Here is a 22212-nt window from a genome sequence, read left to right on the forward strand (position 1 = left end):
CCTTTTTCTCTAGGGGGAAATATTTTAAGTATGATTTATGAGAACAAGGTCATTTAGGCATTTTCATTAGAAAAGTATTGAGGAAATGTTAAATTATCCTACTTTACTATACATAGTTCATGCATGCATGCAAGCTTGGAGCATTTCATATCGTAGAATACCTTACGGTAAATCAGACTGTTCGGTAATCCATGTTTGAGTATGTTCAATTGCTTAGTACTTATCCCTACATATATATCGTATTAGGTCACTAGCATACCGTTCGACGAATGTATCTTACCGACTACCTTCTTATGTGGTATTTTGACTAGCGGCCTATCAAAGTGATCAAGTCTCTTATTCTTAGTACTACGATCCTATCCTATTTTTTTCTCAAACGATGAAATTATGCAAACAGCGGTATACTACTTCTTCGTCTGTTGAATCATTTCAGATTTTGTTAAAGGGAAGTAACTCCGTTATGCAAACCAAAAACAACTTGGTATCTTTAACTATGTTTTATGAACTTTTTTCAACGTTTCATCATCAATTTCCTCTTCTGTTGAATCATTTCAGATTTTTTCCTCATCAAAAATGTGTTGTTCTTATAAGGGGTTGTGGCATCTTTTTTTTTGTTTTTAAAGGGAAGAAACTCCTTACTAACCCCATATGGTAACCAACCCTTTACTTTTAGGACACCCTATATCAAAAATACATAGTCTCCATGTGTAGTCCTTTAACCAATCATATCTCTTAAAAACTGGAGGTGAGATAAAATTACATTGAAAACGTTTCAACATAAGAGATTGTTCTGTAAAAACATGGACAATAATATTTTGGTATGGGCTTTACTCGTGGTTGAAGGCCGTACGGTGACATGTAGTTGTTAATACCTTTGTCATTTTGGTCTCTTGTGGAGAGTTGTAACACCACATCTTATTTTTTTATATAAACTTGGAAAAAAGCTGGCATTTGAGGTAGCGCCTTCCTCATATTCCTTAAAATTGGTAAAATGTGAAGAAAGTTAGATAAACCGTTTAGATTCACTCATATTTGCGTAACCTTTAAATGTATAATACAGAAAGAGCAGATTATCTCTCTTCAAATTCCTTGATTTTCATATTGTAATGCTACATCATGTACATTGTATGTGTATATATGCCCATTAAAATTTTATATAACTAGAAAATAAAATGTATGGTGCAAGTAAAATGTCTTTGTAATGAGGCATCATAACAGGAAATGCGTGTTTAAAATAACAATGCCATTGTGGTAAAATGTTAAACGACTAGCTGTTAAATGCATTTATTTCAAATTATTAAGATAGAATCAAGGTATGTACACAAATGATCTCATTCGTAAAAATGCACTTCAAAACATAAGTCGGATTTCCTGTTAAGCCAAAAACGTGACGAGCCTTACTTATGGACTTTTAAAATGTACAAGAACAAAATCAATTGATTTATTATTGTTTTCAGTAACTGTTATACTTCAGCTTCAGGTCGAAATGCTTCATTTAATTTATGAGAGTGGTGGTTTTTTAATGAATTTTCCAAATTTTGAAGTCACACATAATTATACGCTCACTTAAAGTATTATAAAGACATATACTAAATGAAGAAACATATGTGGACCACTTGATGTTTGTTTTGTTTTTTTTTAGTTGGTGGGCTGTTTTGTCATTGACATATCTCATTAACATTTTGATCGATTTTAATAATTTTACACCTATTCATAAAATTAAATTGTTATTCCGGTGAATGATTACAGTTAAAAAACATTTTAAAATATTTTTGAAATACATGTATATGATAATATTTGTTCTGGCAAACATTATTCAATTTATATCTTGAAAAAGAGATATAGTAATACCTGTACATGCATCCTTCATAGCATTGGTTTTAGTTTTTGTGTCTTTACAAAGTAGGTGTTATCTCTCCCTAAGACAAGATACTTGTATCTACGTTGGCCATTCTTGCTTATGAAACAAGGCAATACCAACTATTTCAATTTGTCTTTTAGTTTGGAATGTGAAATACTTGTGTAGAAACGACAAATGTTTTAATTTTATTACAAGGTCAAAGAGATTTAGATTGTATGTACTCTAAAAGATCTTTGGAATTATTAAGTATCCACATCTGATTCTTGCCACCTCTAGAATAGGCAGTTTCACAATAAATTTGAAGCCCGTCTTTATTGCTGATCAAATAATTGTTAATAATTTAGATAGAGGGTTTGTGAAGCACTTGGAAGACCCAGCAATATGGACCGTTGTTTGTAAGGACACTTGTGATTTTGACTGTCCCTCTGGTATCTGTCATTCCTCTTGTATGTAGTTTAGTTCTCCAATACAGAAATGGAAGATCCAGTTCTTCCTCTTTTGTTGTAATTATAAAGGAACATACACAAGACCTATGGTTAGCCAGGCTTTCCTCTTTGGTAAGTTTCGTGAAGGTATATGTTGAGCTTCCAAGTGAATTGTTAAAAAGACAGACGAATTATGCAATTTTCAAACTTTTAGGTATGTATTACTTGATTAATTTCACTTGACTGGGCGGGGTCTAACTGGTTCGCTTATTTAAGACCAGTCCATCTATAGACAAGTATGTCAGGATAAACTCATCAATAAAGCGTTCAGTTATGCGTCCTATATCATACACTCAGTCCATTTGTATATCTGTTTGGTGACACTGATAGGTGATTATAAATCAGTTTTAATTATAACGGTCATCATCCTTATCACACACATTTTGTATCAAATGTTATAAATATGCTATGTTAAGTTTGTGAACTTGAATCAACTATATAAGTTTCAGATGTTTACTGACAGTCGAATGTTAACAACGAATGATAAAGTATGCTCAAGGTTAAATATTGAACATAAATATTAAAATCTAATAATCAATTTTATTGATCGAATATTCAATATTGATAATAGTATGTAAGTGAAATTTGTGTTATACAATTAGTGAATGTTGAATTTTGATAATGTTGGTGGAACTCTTCCTTTTTTTATTTTCCATATGATGGGTGTTTGTGCACTAAGTGAAAATGTATAAGACGGATAATAGTAAAAAAATATCGTGCATTGTATTTTTGTTAATTTTTTTCTCAGTAATTTGATATTGTGTCAGTTGTAAAGCTAAACTACGTAAGACATGCATTGTGTCTCCTTCCGTGTTTGATAATGGGATGTTATATCAGAAATATATTGGCATGTTGGTTAAACTGTTTTAATCATTGTCTATGTTTCAAACAATCAGGTAAGAACATTATTTTGTTCAAGTACTAGCATGTATTGTTTTTCACTCTAACAAAAGCAACAATTTTCCATTGAAAGAAGAGTGCGCAATAAACATACTCTTAAAACAAGTTGATGATAGACTTTTGTTCATTTACTTCTCCTGTGAATGGACTACACATCATCTTTACTATTTTTCTTATTTTGTAAATTTTGTAAATGTGTTCATGTTGCAATTTTTTTCCATTTTCAGCGATGTAATATGAATATAATGAGCACGAATAGTATTCTAATCTTCGTTTTTGCTGTGATTTGTGCTGGATTAGTAGAAGGAACATGTCCGTCGACTTGCTCTTGTGTTGATGATTCGTCAGGCTCTACAATAAACTGTAACTCTAAATATCTAGGACGCATTCCAACACTTCCAAAGGATACGTACAATCTGTAAGTCAGGCCTGGAGTCATTTAATTTTGTCCTTTTTACCAATGTCATATTTTACAAGACTAACAAACGCCAAAATGCTCCTGACTTGGAACAAACACAAAAATGCAGTGGGTAAAACATGTTGTGTTAGATCTCAACCCCCTATAGCTCTAACCTATGCATGATTGAGTAAAAAATGTAATATTTATTTTGATACTCAGTTTAAAAGAAGTCTGATGTCAGAAAAGGTAACAAAAAAACTAAGGAAAACGACAATGATACATACATAATTGACGGATTACTAGATCCAGATCTCATATGAAGATGTGCTCAAAATAGGAAAAAATAAGGCTGAAAATGCAACAAATATTTATATTCAATATGAATATTCACATTACAATATCAGCCGTGAACTCCTATTTGCAACATTTAGTAGAAACATAATGTCACTTCCAACTAGATCAGACTTTATTTTTTTCAAATGACAGGTAATCTGATATTGGTAAATCTTATGTAGCTGTCACTTTTAATTGCAAAACACACATCAAACGAACTGTGCTTGGATAATATTGCAACTTGATGATTTTTTTTCTAGAGATCTCCAGTATAACAACATAACAGAAATTGGTGTTCAATTATGTAAAGAGATGCCACAGCTACACACTATGTATGTACATACAATTAGATTTGTGACATATTTCATATATAATTGGTACCACATTTATTCAGTAGGTGTGTAATGTATCGTACTTATCATCTGCATATTGTATAAAAGACGTTCTTCAAAATAATCAAGTAACGTACAATGTCATCTGTCTTAATTGCATATAGTTTGCGCTGTATATTTAAGATTATCATATTTTAATTGTTCATATGTTTCATTTTAGAAACAATAGTTCCCTACACATTAAGAATTTCCGAAGAAAACATTTCTAGTATATAAGTGTTTCACCATCGGCGGAGGGTATAATGCTTATAATCAAATTGACAAAGCTAATACCTACGAAACAACATGCATAACATTACGGTTGTAATACTTTGTGGTCATGCTGTTTAACGTATGCATATAGTCTCATGTCCAACATTAGAATAAAAGTTCTGCAAATTTGAATATTCGTGTTTTGATAACTTTGTTGAAATGAAGTCGGTAACATTGATTCTATTCCTTCTGGAAACATTGTTTTGGAATGTCTTAAATCCTAAGTATTTTTTTATTGAACAAATCTTATAAACAGACATACATTAATTTATTGTCTAACAAATTCTTTAACTGTGGATTTTCTGTTCAATAACAGCTACATCAGCTTCAATTTTATTATTGAAATTCCTGAAATCACATTTGCAGACTGTGAGCAGCTGTACAGAATGTAAGTACGTGTATATATATTAAATATTCAGTTTGTAATCTCATTTCAATTATTTGAAGGTTTGGTTAGACAATACAAGTGCGGAAAAATTTTCAACGACACATTATTTCTTTCATAACACATAGATTATATAAAACCATATGAAGAAGAGATGTGGTGTACGATTGTCAATCAGACTATTATTAACCAAAATTAACATGAAGTAGATTCAGGCAATCATAATGCATACTACAAAAGACGTGAAGATTTGTAATCGTAATAGTCCGGACTATTTGCTGGTGATTTTAAAAACGGTCCTGGTTCTGTGCACCTATGTCCTGGTTCTGTGCTCTTATATTGAAGTTTAAAGTGTCAATTATTAAAGGTCATTAATGCAAATTTCTATCATAAACCTACTTAATTAGGTGTTAACAATTATGCATCACCGTACGACCTTCAACAATGAACCGAAAAATCAAAATGTAAATGGTTTTTATAAAGGTTGCGAGCATAAGTATAGAATAAAGTATTTATTTCAATGCGATTGAGAATGGAAATGGAGAATTGCTTAGAAAACACAACCCGACAAAATAGCAGTAAACAGCGAACAGTCACTAATGGGTCTTCAACACATCGAGAACATTCCGCCCCCGATGGCGGGCTTCAGATGTGTACTAGTACAATTAAAATAGACGTCACACTAAACTCCATAACAAATAAATGAACTAACAAAAGCAAGAGGTTCATGCCTTGGGTCAGGCGCAAAAGTGCGTCGGGGTTAAACATGTTTTGTGAGATCACAACCCTCCATCTATAACTATAGCCAATGTAGAATAAACAAACATACACCAATACGTACATTAGAACTCAGTTTAAAAGAAGTCCGAGTCTGTGTCAGAATAGGTAACTTAAGAAAATAGGCAAAATAACAATGATGCATAACATTAACAAGGGACTACAAACAGTTACCAGCATGCCAGCTACAGATCTCAATTAAACTAATTGAAAGATAATGTTTTCATCATGTGAAATTGAGTACAACTTTATTTGATCACGGCAAACTTTTAGGACACTTCTATAACACTCGTTATATGAGTTAAGCTAATAAATTAAGTTTAATATTATAACAAATTAATTTATGGAATTCGTATTGTTGATGTTATGTAGTATGTTGGTCTCCATAGTTAGTTGTTCTTTAAAGACCCAAACTCTCAACAGACGAATGACTCTGTGAGGGATGGTCTTGGAATCTTTCCATGATGGGGGAAACTAGCTGGGAACATCGTAGTGGGGAAACTAGCTGGGAACAATGCCTAAGATGGTGTTTGGCATTGCTGCCGCTGTATAGGCAGGCCGGACGTTGTTGCCGATGTAGAGGCAGGCCGGGATCGACCGACACCTATAAGTTTCAAAATTCAAACTTTTTAATAAAATAAATAAAAACAAAAATAATACAAAACAGTTACAAACAACAATTAAGTAAAACAAATATTTTCAATTATTTCCCTAACAGAAAACGATAAATATTTTGATAAAACTTTATTTAAGAAAACTTTTAATTATCTTTATTTTAGTTTTATAAACTTGTTTAAAATATTTTACTTTAAAATTTAATACTTTTAAAATCATGACTTACCTATAAGTTTCAAAATTCAAACTTTGACGTCTCAAAGCAGAATTTCTACTTATATAGCAATCACTTAATGACTTTGGTACTAGTTTGTGCCCTATAGTTTATCAAAGTTAAATTATTGACGTAAGTTGACCATGTCAACCATTGTCCGAAGTTTATGACTTGTTTTTTCATCTGTTACTTTCAAACAAAGATTTAAGTAGTATTTGTTCTATCAGAAAGTTATTTGACCAAAGAAAGTTAGTTTGACCAACGTGAAGTTTACTTGAACTAAAAACTGGACATGAAAATTTATGTCAAATATCTGTCACAATATTAACCTAAGCATCCTGGATATTGGTTCTCTGACACATGTGTACGATACTGTAGATTCTTTTTTCTATTATTCAATCAAATACATATTGTTCTTGTTGTACGTTTCAGTGCGTAAAAATCACGTTTCCTCAGCAGCTAAAATCACATTTGTTTTGTAACAATTTTGTGTTTACTAAACAGATGACAATAATATTTCGGTTTTTGGTTTGAATTATCAATTTGGAGGTCATCTTGAAGGTTGTTAAGCTTGGAAGAGTTTTAAAATTCTAAAATTGTTGATCAAAATAATTTGATGCAGAATCATTGTCATCTGAAATAAAAACTATGCATAGAACTCTAGAAATAGACAGATTATAATAACATTTAATAAAAAACCTCTTGTATTCGAAATTTTTGCAGTTTGACATACAAGATGAAAATAGTTTTGTTGATTTTTTTTAACCTAAAGTGTTCTATTCATGATTGGTAACACCAGTTACTAGGGTTATAATCTTGTCACGTATCAATTGGGTAAACTATTATTAGAAAAAGATGGAAATGTGAAAGTTAATGGGCGGTATAACAACAACATACCGACAGCTAGTCAGGATTAGACCCAAAATAGTATATCAAATTCCATGAACATTTGATTAAAAACCCTTTATTCATTCAAACAAATTATTGCGATTTTGTTGAAGATTTAACCATTTACGGCAACAAGAAAACTTTGTGTATTTGCTGCAAAGAAGGTTTAAATTTTCACCGAAAATAGCTATCAATTTCTTCTTATCCTATGTTTAACCCCTATATAATCTTCATCACTTTATCAACGATAAATTGAACAGTAAAACAATCTTCTGAGAATCTTCCACAGGACGTTATAATGTTTAATACATTTATGACAATAATTGTTGTGAACACAATACTCACTTTAGTTTCAGTTAGCATTTTATGTCGAGAACAATCAATTGAAGGGCCAAACATATCTTAAATAAACTATTCTAAATAGATAAATGTCTTCAAATATGGACGGGAGATGTTGCCCTTTTATGTTATATAAGTGACGTTTATTTGGAAACGCATATTAAACAGCCAAATGGATGCACAAAAGAAAAAAAACAGTAGTGACATGTTCGATTAAATACAATTATCAGGCAAATTTAATTGATTATGTAGCGTGTGTTTGAATTATTACAAACGTTTACCCATAATCACCAGTATCGTATCCAGACCAACCAGCACAATGAAAGGACACACCAGCACAATGAAAGGATACACCAGCACAGAATCAGGACACCTCTTAACTGACAAAATGCACAATTTGAATAAACTGAACAGTTTTTCATAAAAATTACTTTGTCGTGTGGATTTGGGTATACATAGCGGACTCCAGGAGCATTTTTGTTTTCATTTTTCAGTTCTAGACTTTCTAAAAGTGAGCAGTTTTGTGTTACGCCCGCTGAAACAGTTTAGAGAGTCTCATCTTTAATTGTTTGCTTCTGAACCCACAAGAAACCTAATTAAATAATCTCAACAGTTTCCTTCCATCCATTTTTTATGCGAGAAAACGTCAAAAATCATAATTTTCGTCTTTGTTTACATATTTGCAATGATTACCAGCACCAGTCAGGACCGAATCACCAGCACATAATGTTTTATCGTAGGACAACCTTACCCATCATGTACTTGTTTATCTGGTTTTTTTTATGTGAATGTTATTACTTAAACAGAAAAACACAAATAAATAAATACCTGCATTTTGTTGTGACAGATGAATGACAATAACTAAATGGAATCAAACAACTGAGCTGTTATAGTAAGCAAACACATATCTACTTATAACGTGGAATATGTCAGCAAATTTAATTCCGTTTTTCTGTACATAATTCCGTTTATTTTATTTCCGAGGAATTAAACAACTTTGTATTTCAAATTAAATATTTAAAATTTCATGTCAAAGATATCTTATAAAATCTATGATATTTATCACAAAATAACAACACATACTGTTCAGATTTTTCATACTAATATATGTAAGTATTCAACATTATTTATGTACATATGATATCAATTAACAACACTTGGTTTTTTAAGTCAAGGTCATTGATGTTTTGCAAAGGCAAAGCAGATAGCAACTGTTGGTGAAACTATTTTATGTCAATAATATATTTTTACCTGTTATCCTGCTATGTATTATAGTGACACAGACATGTTTTATATTTCAGAGATCTTCAATACAACAAGATAAGGTCCATCGAAAGCAATACGTTTGTAAACATGACAAACTTGTATGAACTGTGAGTCACGATGTTTATTTGTTTGTTTTGTTTTTTTAAGTCAAGGTCGTTGGTGTTTAGCAACCTGTTATCCTGCTAAGTTGTTCATATTAGTGCTATTGTTTCTTCATGCTTATAAATACATTTCAAAAGTTAAGGTTTGAGCTTTCTTAATAAATGTTAATTTATAAAAGAGCTTTGGACGAGCACATGTCAATAAATATATTTCATTTACCCAGCCGTAGTCAACACCATTACATGTGTACTGTAAATACCGGATGCTTTCATGCCTTTAGTCCTTCTTCTGTTTTAGCACTGGGAAAATACAAATAATGGTGCATTGCTAATCACAAAGAGTAATTACAAAGGGTACTATTCGATCATTAGTCGATGCATCTTTCCTAACATTGGATTGATACCAAAAAGGATGGACTCTTAATGTAGATTTCAAAGGTATAATCAGCAAACTAATGGGTGCGTCTATATTCTGTGAAAACTATTACCTACATTGGTACCAATAATGATGTACTGTTAGTTGGAATAATAATATATACTAGCAAGATTTTTATCTGTCAGTGATGCGGAAATATAGTATCTTCTATTTGTTTATTCTTTAGTTTTCTATGTTGTGTCATGTGTACTATTGTTTTTCTGTTTGTTTTCTTCATTTTTAGCCATGGCGTTGTCAGTTTGTTTTAGATTTATGAGTTTGACTGTCCCTTTGGTATCTTTCGTCCCTCTTTTTCATAATTGTATTTATTGGGTTTTTTTTGTACATTTTTTCGTATGGTATTCTCTATGTTCGTGTAACAAAGAGATTTTTTTTAAGAGCGATTTTTATTTCACATGCCTGTATTTTTATCTTCATTTTGTAAAATCATGAAATATAGAATGACATCTTTAAAAATACAAATGAGATAGTGCTGTCGTGTATTCGACAGTGAAACAAACTACGTTTTCTATATATACTATGGTCAGCAACTTGCAATCTTGTGGAGACATCTTTATAGTCTATTGCATGTTTAGATATCTGCCTTGCTCTGTCCCGTTGGTTTGTCAAATATTAGCTTTTTTTGTATAATGTATTTATATCTTGTGTATACTTTGGTCAATTAACAACGTAACATGTTGTTAGGACAAATGTGTCAATTTTCATACGAAATGTTGCATTAGGGTTATTTCTTTTATGAACCTTTGCTAATTATTAAGCTGTATGAGTTACCCAAGTTGAGGTTTAATTAATGTTTTGTTTATTCATAATAAATCTTTGATATTCTTTAGCTTATTTGTTTCGTAATATTATGTAAAAAGAAAAAGTTTTTTTAAAATTACCGAATTCACCAAAAATAATCTTTTCTTTTCAAATGTTTGCTCAGCAACAAAGTATCAGCAATACAATCGTCACTTTTGCGAATTTAACAGTTTATTATGGATTTTGATTTAAATTAGCAGACTACTTGTCAATAACATATCGGAAATATTGAGAAGTGACGTAAATCTCGAAAGATTATGGATATTTCTTTATAAATGTCACGGTTGAGCTTTTAACAACAAGCAAAATCTATAAGGTGAAAAAAGGTATTATGTTACAACCGGCTTGCATATTATTTGACAAAATCTGGAAAAATTCAAACGAAAATCAAACTGCCTGATTTGAGATAAAACAATCAACCAAAAAATAAACCTTCGATGCTTGACCGAACCTGTGAATAATTTTCTTTTTATTTATACCAACGAACTATTTACAGAATAAAACATTCCCTTTTTCCATTCTTGATAGTATGCTGACCACTTAAGCATTTTATGTGTTCCTGAAAAAAAAACAACGAAATGTTGATACATGATATTCCTTAGAATATATAAGAATTCAATTAGCAATATGTTGATGCATGATGAATCGTGATAAACCTTTTAAATTCAAAATTAAAACAAAACAAACAAGCAATGTAATAATTGTAAAAATGATTCACTTAGAGGTATTGCAAGGAATCAGCATGTTCGAGTTAAAACTGACTGATATATAACTGTTGCGGACCATATGAATATTTGGACCATACACGTATACTCATATGGTCTGACCATACGCGTATGGTGGGACCATATGAGTATATACTAGTTTGGCTATTAACGGGCCGGACCACATGATTATTTTGACCATATAGGTATTTTTTTTAAAATAATATGCATAAGAAAACTTTATAAAAAACAATAATGGCTACATGCAAATTTATTACTTACAATTCAAAGGCTAAATATTGAGGTAAAAGTTAGTTTTCATGGCTCATTGTATTCCTGAATGTATACATAGGGTGACAATGACATCCAAACTGTACCATAGCTTTTATTGGGTCCTGGGTCACTCCTATGTGTCTACGGTGTTTTAAAAAAAATATATAGTATATCATGACTGAATTACATCATATTACCAGACATCTTTCAAATCTAGAATAGACATCTATATAATAAAATGACCTTTGATAGTGTCTTTTTAATGACGTGACAACTAGAAGGGCTATATGAAGAGTTATATATTGAAAGTAAACCTGTCAATTACCCCAACCATACGCGTTCGGTCGTACCATATGAGTTTATACCCATATGGTCATGACCAAACACGTATGAATTAAATACTCATAGGGTCCGGAACATAACCACACATGCGAATATCAGTTTGACTAGTCTTTATAATATAACACTTATATATACTATTGACAAAACGTAACGTTTTTAGTTCAGACATCTTTTAAAAAGACATTTCCCGATGGTACTGCATTCAACAGTTCAATAGTTTATGGTTTGATTTGAACAGAGTGCAACATTGAAATACATACCATTTGTAGCAGTGTATGTCAGCGTCGTATTTACATGTCTCAATGTCGATTCAAACCAGATGCTATAGGTCATCAATTTACTTTAAAACACGTTTTGCTATTCTGTAATGTGAACAACATTTCATTAGTGATGCAGGTACATTTTGTAAAGCAGTAGACATGTATCGAGTCGACGCACATATTCCCTGTACGTGTATAGTTAAGGTGATTCATTCAGTGTCTGTATTACTTTTTACTTGTCTTTCTACTAGACGATTCCAACATAGATAAACTAATGTTCCTTTTTGTTATCATAATGTTCACAGCATGCACTTTGTTATAGGGATGCACGTTTGTTTTATCTTTTTTAGAAATTTGAAAAACAACAAGATACGGTCATTAGTGAGTTATACGTTTATCAATCTGACAAACTTGTATCATCTGTAAGTTGGGATATATTTATTATGTTTTTACTTTTAACATTTATTGACACATATAGAAGTGTTTCAATACTGGTTTTATTAACCCTTATGTTCTTAAATATGTGATTGCATAGAGAGAGATATAGACAAATTGACATTTTACAAACATACATAATGTTAAGTGGTTGACAACTTATACTTGATGGTTAAAAATGTAACACCGACTTTTATAATCATGTTATCTATACATCAGTTTATAATATAATAGATATAGGAAGATGTGGTTTGAGTGTCAATGAGACAACACTCCATCCAACTAACAATTTAAAAAAAGGTAAACCATTATAGGTCAATGTACGGCCTGCAACACGGAGTCTTTGTTCACACCGAACAACAAGCTATAAAGGTGTCCAAAATTACTAGTGTAAAACCTTTCAAACGGGAAAACCAACGGTCTATTCTATATAAAATTTAAAAAAAAACGAGAAACACGTATAAATTATATAAACAAACGACAACTACTGTACATCAGATTTCTGACTTAGGACAGGTGCAAACATTTGCAGCGGGATTAAATGTTTTAATGGATTCAAACCTTCTCCCCTTGTCTGAAACAATAGCATAACATCACAACATGGAAAAAAACGACATAAGACTGAATGTTGCATTTGTATAAATGTTTTGTTATGTGTCGTTTGATTGATGTCTAATTAAAGTATACCTTATATCACATGTTACTTGTCATACACGGAATGTCTGGAACACCAGTAAACTTGTGCTTAAGGTCAAGGATCAGTAAATGAACTAGTCCATAGATTTTTTTTAAATTTAGAACTCAATTAGATATTGAAAATATACATCAGAAAATGTAAAAAAAAGTATATGTCACCGACTTCGTTTTCAAGAAAAATCCATTTTTAAAATGGTCTGAGAGGGTACTAAATTACATTGAATATATAGGGGAAATCTATATTTTTCTTCTACAATTTTCGGTTTCTGGTATAAATCACGTGAACCGCTCCATAGAATTTTTTTTAAAACTAAATTTTTTCCTCTTTGTCTTACGAATTAGATGATATTTAAAAAAAAATATGGTCACCGACTTCGTTTTCCCTGTAGAAGCGAAGCAAACTAAACATTTTGGCAAAAAATCCCATCAAAATTCGTGACGTCGTAATTTTTATTACATAACGTCAAGTTATCATGCTAATAATTTCCAACGTTCTTCGTGTTGATTATGCACCATGATTATGTGTTTCGTATTGATAGATTCTTTTTATCATAAGAGTCTGATAATTATCATTAATTTTTATTTAGTATTACCAATATTCTTTATTCTTTATATTTTAGCACCCCATTATACTCTTTTCCTTTTTTTCTTTTTTGCATTTCATTCTGCAATTTTTGCCCATTATTCTGCATTCCGTAAACCCCAATCAGACCCTCTTTTATGGAACATTTTAAAAAGAAATTATACGTTGTAAAAAATATGACACATGCATATTCATTATCAATATTCATATCTAAAACAATTACTAATTCAGACAAAAATACATTGTAAGTACATGAACGCAAAAATGGTAAAAACTTAAAAATAGAAATCATCAGGGTTACTGTCTACAAGTTGACGCAATAACAGATGTAATTGAAGCTATATTTTTTTATGCCCCCCTCAACTACCCTTGTACGTCTGTCCGCCCGTCATTCCGTCTGGCCGCCCGTCCTTCCGTCCGTCCGTCCCCCTTAATAGTTATTCCGCAAAACATCTACAGTTTGAATCCTAGAACGTTTTCACTTTGCTGTCTGTTTGCATGTGGTCAGGGTTTTGATCTTTATTAATATTTGCTCTAATGAGAGATAGTTGAACTTTGTCATTTTTGGGTAACCAATTCATAAATCTCTTAGACTATCTTGTAAGTCATCTGTTTACACTTTTTCTCCGTTCCGATATATGATTTGGCCACTTTTGAAGAAAAAAAACAGTTTCTTTAGCAGCGGAACATGTAATAGCTTGTGTTTTGGTACTATATCACGACAGAACTGTCCATATACTGCTGCTTAACATTGCATATATAAACAAACATTATATCAATGATTCTACAAATTCTTGAAAGAGTGTCGTGTGGTTATTTATACATCTGCAAGTTAACAAGTAAAACACGCAGACAAACTGACATCTTTGTTAATATCTTTTTTGTTCTGTATAAAATTTATTGTATACAAGTCTACAAACACGTTTTAAAAAGTTTACTAAATGGTTATTGTTCCATAAGTGTACATATGTATGATCGAAGTATATATAGAATCAGTACATGATACACAACATGCTACAAATAAGGGGGGGGGGTAGTAATAACAGGAAACTAAATTAAACTAAGGCTTTGATGGATGTAAACTTCAATTATACTGGAAGTTACATAAGGGGAACAGGAAAATAAGAATATATTGCATCACTTACAACAACCTTTAAATTGACCAGTGATTTTTTATTCATTACTGACCAGCAACACCGAGATAATCCAACGATTTTTTAAGAGTCCATATTAAGTGTGGACCTAAATGTTCTTTATCTTTAAATATAACGCTCATTCTGTAAAATTTTCAATTTTATTTTCCGTTGTTATTCTTTATAATTTTGCAAACTTTTATGTTCAATTTTGACATTCGCCAGTATCCGTTATTCTGCAACTCCCTTTGAGATCTAATTATATGTGACAATAAATTAATGTGCTTCTCTCTATAAATTGCGTTCTCTCAAGACATTGCACGGTCTTTGTAGTACAGTGTATTTACCAGAAAATACATCGTGTAAAAACATTTCCAAGGAAACCAAACATACGGGGGTTGAGATATGACAAAAAAAAAACCAAGAAAAAAACAATCGCACACAGGCTGAGACAAGACTGGAAATATTGTGTTTTGTTATTTAGTCCATCTACACAAATAAGGGGGACCTTTAACGGGACTCCGGGATAGGGTGTTTTTAAGCACGGGATTTCGGGATTGATCCTTTCTGGATCTGACTATTTTTTTTTTCGAATTTCGGGATGGCGGGATTTAAATTTCTATAAATTCGGGACCTCGGGATTTCATGTTTTAAAGTCCGGGATTTCGGGACCAGGACTCCTGCCACCTCCCCCCTTACAAATGCATATCACAAGATGTCTTTTCCTTTTTAATTTTCTTTTGGCCTTGTGTTGTTGTCTGGTTGCTGTCTTATTGAAGTACTGACTACTTACGGGATTTACATTTTACTTTAGGTACTGAAAGTCTGTGACACTGTGCATATTTTTCAGTACAGTAGGTATATAGTAGTAGTATGATATAGAGATGATCGATATAATCTCGTTCTCAACCTTCAAGTTCTATGAGTGAAATAGAATTGAGAACAGTTCTATTTTATATTTGAGATATGCTACTTTCAGCTAGGGTACATTTTTTTTATTCGGTTAATTTTTATATATAACAATTTCCTTTGAGGAGACAACCATACGAATCAATACTGTTAGGATACTAAGCCATGTATAAATCTTCCAACCATATACTATTTATACATGTATCTATTTAAAGATATGTGCTCTATTTTTAACATCGAAATTGCGGACGTGAAAGAAAACACCATTACAAAAAAACAACAACATTAGAATACAAAATGTAGCGATGGATTAATGATCGTAAAACATCATTTGTGTTTATTTTTAATTTGTTATAGTCTAAAAACTGTGTATGAATATTAAACTGTTGTTCCGACTGGTGTCAGTGATAATTTTCAAAATATGGGATATATAGTCTTACCGTACAATACTAAGTTTTAACTTTAGTATTAATGTCCCAAACTTGCACCCCCTTCTGCTTATTTTCAGCTAGACGATGTCTTAGTCTTAATTTTCCCAGTGAATATAGGGTTTTTGTAAGGACAGTTTTGACATACTACATATAGAATACTTCCGAGACCACACTGTTTTTTCTCATCCCAATTATGTAGAAATAGTAGTGAGCAACAGTTGTCACACTTGTTTTAACTGGTCGGCAGATATACAAACTCTACCACCCTACGTCCCTGATGCCATTCAATCACCTGATTTTCATTTTGAAGATCGTCTTCGTGACTGTTTTCATATTCATTTTCAATTTTTAATTTTAGAAAAACAAGTTCATTCTCCTAGAAGTAACATACTTTCCGTCAAATTTACCGTTGACGTTGTCTCATCGAAAAGTCGCCGGGTGCAATTTTAACATTGCAAAATCTGGTCAAAGGGACGTAATTCGTACAAAACGTCGCAATATTTCGCGGAATCCGCTAGACGGCGTTCATTTACTGTTACTTGACCTTAAGTTGTGAAACAGTCTGCCTGTCGGAGCTCGTTCAAAATGAGGTCGTTAAAAAGAATATCTAAATCGAATGTTGATTCTTTATATAAATCACTTACATTAGAGGAAATGTTTGCCTTTATTATAGGATTAAACACATTTTTTCTAGAGGTTATTGATGTGTAAACCGGGGCGATTAACTCACAAACTGAATAAAAGTCCGAAGGACTTTTATGTTGAGTTTGTGAGTAAGAGCCCCGGTTTACACATCAATAACCTCTAGAAAAAATGTGTTTAATCCTTATAATTCTTCAGCCAAACATAATTTTTGTTGATGGCTACTATATATATTTACCATCAAAAGCACAATGGCAAGTCGTAACTAAGGAGTACGCCGCCATCTTGACTTTCTAAAAACCATAAATGTCCGATAAATACAACGGAATCTTAAATGAAACAGCACCTACCTCAAAAACTTCATTTTAATTAAATTTTATCCGAATTTGAAGCGTACACGTAACGAAATAATCTTTACCTTGAAAATTTCCATTCGTATGACGTCGTGTTTTGCCATGACGTAAATTCGCCAAATCCTTCATGAAATTTCGCGGAATTTTATTAAATTTAATTTTTGTACATTTTCGAAGCTTTAGTGAAATAAATTTATTTCTTTTTTTGTTATATATGCACTAGAATAGTCACAACTGTTATGCAATTCTTTTTTAATCTCAATTTGCTGAAAATCCCGGGATCACTGCAAGCTTGTGTATCGCGCATGAATAGATTACAAAAGTAGTTTCGGAAACATGGTTTATCGAAGTGTAAACTTAGAGAAAAATTCTAATTGACCAATCCAATTCAAGTATTTATAGATATGCAAATCATATAAGAATTATTAATATATGACGTTTGTTTACTATTTGAAGATCTGTACCTTATATAGTTTTCGTAATGATCTAGATTAGAGTTAGATATGAGTCAACCGGGTTTTGGTCGTAATTATCTATAGTACACAATTTATTGACTAGCAATCACGACATATTATGGTTCTACGAGTTACCGCTAGTTTGTCGTGTTAAGAAGCAATATATTCATGTTTGTTTTAAAGAAAGATTAAAAAGATAACAATATTTCAAATATTGAGGTTAATAAACGCTTTGGTAACAGTAACGTGGCATATATGTATATTTTAAATTAGTACGTAAATTGTCTAAAAACCTTTTCAGCAAAAATATGTGTACAGCAAACGTCCTCTGTCTAACGTTATAAGTTATATATTCGATTGTAGTTGATGTTAAAGGGTTCGAAATTGACAAAAGGATAAGGCAGTCGCATGTTTAACCCAGGACGCAATCAACCTTCCACATTTTAATTTTAATATTTGAACATTGGAACAGCCGAAACTTCATTGTAGGTCTTATCCAACTTCATTTTAATCATATATCATAACCCCTTAATTCCATTTTGAATTATCACCTTTAAATATCAATAAATACCTTCTTTTAAAATCTAATTCAAAATGTTCGATTTTTGTTTCTAAAAAGAGGAAATGATTGATACTAAAGCACTATAATTCTATAATGTTCATAGTAAACGAGAACACTGAAGTCAACTATCGAAATGTTTGCACGCTGTGTTAACGTGCGTCCACTGTATGATCACTAAATTATAACAGTTAGTTTGAAACATCGATTCGTCTTTTTTACGAAATTAAAAAGGCCTAATCATCGGTAAACTTTGTTCCGAATCTGGTATTTTTTTTACTGAATGCATTTTGCTTGAGGAAAGTACGTTTGTTTTCTCATTATATACATATCTTAATTTCAACAAGATACTTTCAAAAGAAAGTCATAAAAATGAACAAACCAATATCTATGATTATTTATTCTATAATGTCGAATTCAGACTTGGAGCGCACACGAGTGTCTCTAGTCAGCAGAAATATTCCGAAGCCCCTCTTTTATATCTTCGCCTTATTCGTATACATGTTATATGTAGCAATAAGTCAGAGACAGAGACTGTCTTTAGTATTTCCTAAAGACCACTTTTCTGGTTTTCTTTCAGTGTTACTTGTTTGTTTTATCTTCTTCCTATTATTTAACACTTATTATGTAGAATGAACTACAATGTATATGTTAAATTCATATTTCACTTTATTTGCATTAATGCTGAAGATTATCGTTCGTTAGTTGGTTGTTGTCTCGTGAACATTTATCTGAATGTTATTAATTTTAATGTAATGCATTCTCCTTTAACGTTCGTTCCTACCTTTAATAAAAAATGTGACAACGCTCTACTATTGTTGACATATATCTCACAACCCCTGTTATTCTAATCAATCTTTAACATGCATAACAATGACAAAAATATATTAAAAAATATTCATAAACTTTTTTAAATTACTTAGATGAATACTTTTAAAATGTGATATTCACCAAACAAATCAAAGTGTTTGTTTGTGAGTACCTGTATAATTTAACCAGATTGCAATTAACGCAGTAAATCTTCGTAAAGGTCCTAAATTGACAACATCTGGTTCACTCTGGTACAATATGTATCTATACCCTCAGATATACTTTTTCATTGCAAGATACTTGACGTTTATTCCACTTTGTATTTCATTCGTAATGATCGTTAACAAGTACATCAAATATATTAAATACAATTGATTAGCTGTGTCATATGTGTGACGTCTACAGCTGATATTCATTTTTTCATCATCATTATCTATACAATTACTTAAATTGATTTTTTTTGTAACATAATATTCATAAATCAATATAATTCTTCTAAGTTTTAAAGAACTCATTCAACTTATAAAATCTTCTCTTTTCAGACAGCTATCTCAGAATGAAATATCTACAATAGAACCATTCACTTTTATGGGTCTTCCTAGTCTTCAGTTTTTGTGAGTAACTGTATATTTCTATTAACGCATTTGTAAAGGGGATCAATATGGGTATGTGAAAGAAAATATCGATATTAGCATTCATTATATAATTGACCCTGATCTGATTTTAACCAGTGTAAAGTATTGTAGACGGTATTAGTGATTGTCGGTAGCTTCTATAAATGTTAGAAAGTCGATTCAAACTTAACTGTCTGTGTCATTCATGTGTATGACAAACATTTTAAGACCCTACTTACTGAATTTACGTGAATATTAATTTGTGATAGATGATCGAATAGCAGGAAACGAGTATCGTGTTGAGACACCCATTGTACGTCTGTTGGGAGGTCTGGAAATTGTTTACGTTTGCATGTATCTTATCTCTTTTTACTCAATTAAAAAGACTTTAACACTGTTTAGCTGTTTATCACATTATTATCATTGTACTTGTGTGTATACTTTGCTTCAGCAAAGCATGTTTGTTTTCTCGTTTTAGATATCTACATAACAACAAGATACGGTCACTAGAAAGTAGTACGTTTATCAACATGACCAAATTGTATCGGCTGTAAGTTGTAATATATTTATTATGTTTTATTTAAAAAAAAAAAGAAACTATATCTTAAATTAGTTGATCTAAAATTTGAGTTCAAGGGAGGATTCAGGAGTGGAACAAACTCGAGTGTCTCTAGTCAGCAGACATATAGCCTCCTCTGCTATATCTTCGCATTATTCTTATCTGAGCCACTAAGTCAGAGACAGAGACGGTTTTTAATGTATTCTTAAAACTCAAATTTCCCGTTTTTTTCTTTGAGTATAACTTGTTGTTTGTTTAAGAAATACGTCATGGCAGCCCTAGATTTGTTTTGATAAAACTATGGGTTGGGCATTAATATTTGATTATTTTACCCTGAACTTAAGCTACGGAATACGAATATAAATAAATGCCAAACCCATGGTAAAATGAATTATTTCGATTCTAATAGGACAAATTCGGTAATTGTGTTAACCGTGAGACCATATTAAACTGTATTTTCATTGATGTTGATGATCATTTTTATTCTGGTTGGTTGTTGTAAATATAAGCAGTTACATCGAAGTTGATTGTGAGAATGTGTGTATGTGCCGGTCATATACACTAACCATCCCAACTCTTGAAATTAACATTGTATTTTACATGTTCGCCATTTTTACTATTGTTTTCTGTATATTATTGTTACCACACACACGTTATCGGAATAAACTTATAAACTTAAACTTAAACTTATCTTAACATCTTTTAAGAGACCTGCAAAACAACGCACTTTCAACAATAGAAGCATTCAATCTTCCAAGCCTTGTTTATTTGTGAGTATCTGTTATTTTAGTTAGATGTCAATAAACGTATCATATCAGTCTTTGTAAAGGTCCAGGCTTGACAATATCTAATACAATACGTATATATAACTTCATATATCTGACGTCTACAAATCAGATCCATGTTTTCATAATAGTCTACTAAGATTACTTAGATTGATTTGATTGTAACATTAATTTCATCAAAAAATATAATTTTAAGTATTGGGTTTTTTTTTGGGGTTTGAAGGACTTACACATTCAACTTAAATAATCTTCTCTTTTAACACATATGTATTACAATGAAATAGCTATAATAGAACCATTCTCTTTTACAAAACCTTCAAAGTCTCCGATATTTATGAGTACCTGTATATTTTACGAACGCATTATTTAAAGCTTAAACATCATAAAATCGTTGGATAATGCATTAACTCCGACAACAAATTGATGGAAATAGATAAAAATTATCGTAAAGCCTCGTATAATGAGCAAAACCCATAATATAAGTTGAACTATCAATTTGATGAACGGTCCTGGTTTAGAAAAACATCTTAAACAATTCAATCTTTAAAGCCAAATGTCTGATCCTCTGAAAAACAAAAACAAAAGGAAGCAAGTCATTTCGTACTTTGACTATTTCGTACCTCTACCATTTAGTACCCACATTTAATATTTCGTACCTAATATTAAATATTCTGTACGCACAATAATATCCATTTTATACCTATTGGACCAAATGCATCTATCAAAATACTAAATCAAATCAATCAAATTATGTGTTTTTTTCTCACAAAAATACTGTAAGTATGACGTTGATAGATAAAACACACATAATAACATTCTAAAATAAATCTTGATGGAAATCAATAAATAGCCATGCAATCTATATCAATTGACTCACACATAACTTGTTTATAATTAGGGGATTAAGAATGATGCTTATGTGAAGTACCGATAGTTAATTAAATTCAATTAAGTTTATTCTCAACTGTAATAGACTAAAACTTTTTTTGAAGGGTTAAACATGCTAATTGTCTCTTACTGGTATATATGTGTTGCCCTTGATTTACTATGTTCAGTTGAAATGTATTGTCATTTATTTCATATCTCTTCTTTTGCATTTGTCTTGAATATATAAATAATCAAAATGTACACCAATCACGCACATATTAAAACAGAAGGTTCAATTAAAAAAAAATATTTTGTGTAAGGTTACCGATGAGAGCACAATACATTCGTATCTACAAA

General features: G+C 31.3%; 1 long non-coding RNA gene across 1 annotated transcript; it reads left to right on the top strand.

The window, feature by feature from the left end:
* Positions 1-9148: 9148 nt before the first annotated feature.
* Positions 9149-20973, top strand: LOC143052820 (uncharacterized). The gene is made up of 3 exons (XR_012971259.1): positions 9149-9214; positions 20123-20194; positions 20911-20973. It is a non-coding gene; the product is annotated as an uncharacterized LOC143052820 (long non-coding RNA).
* The last annotated feature ends 1239 nt before the right edge of the window (positions 20974-22212 follow it).

Source organism: Mytilus galloprovincialis, chromosome 11 (assembly GCF_965363235.1).
Source record: "Mytilus galloprovincialis chromosome 11, xbMytGall1.hap1.1, whole genome shotgun sequence".
Taxonomy (NCBI): Eukaryota; Metazoa; Mollusca; class Bivalvia; order Mytilida; family Mytilidae; genus Mytilus; species Mytilus galloprovincialis.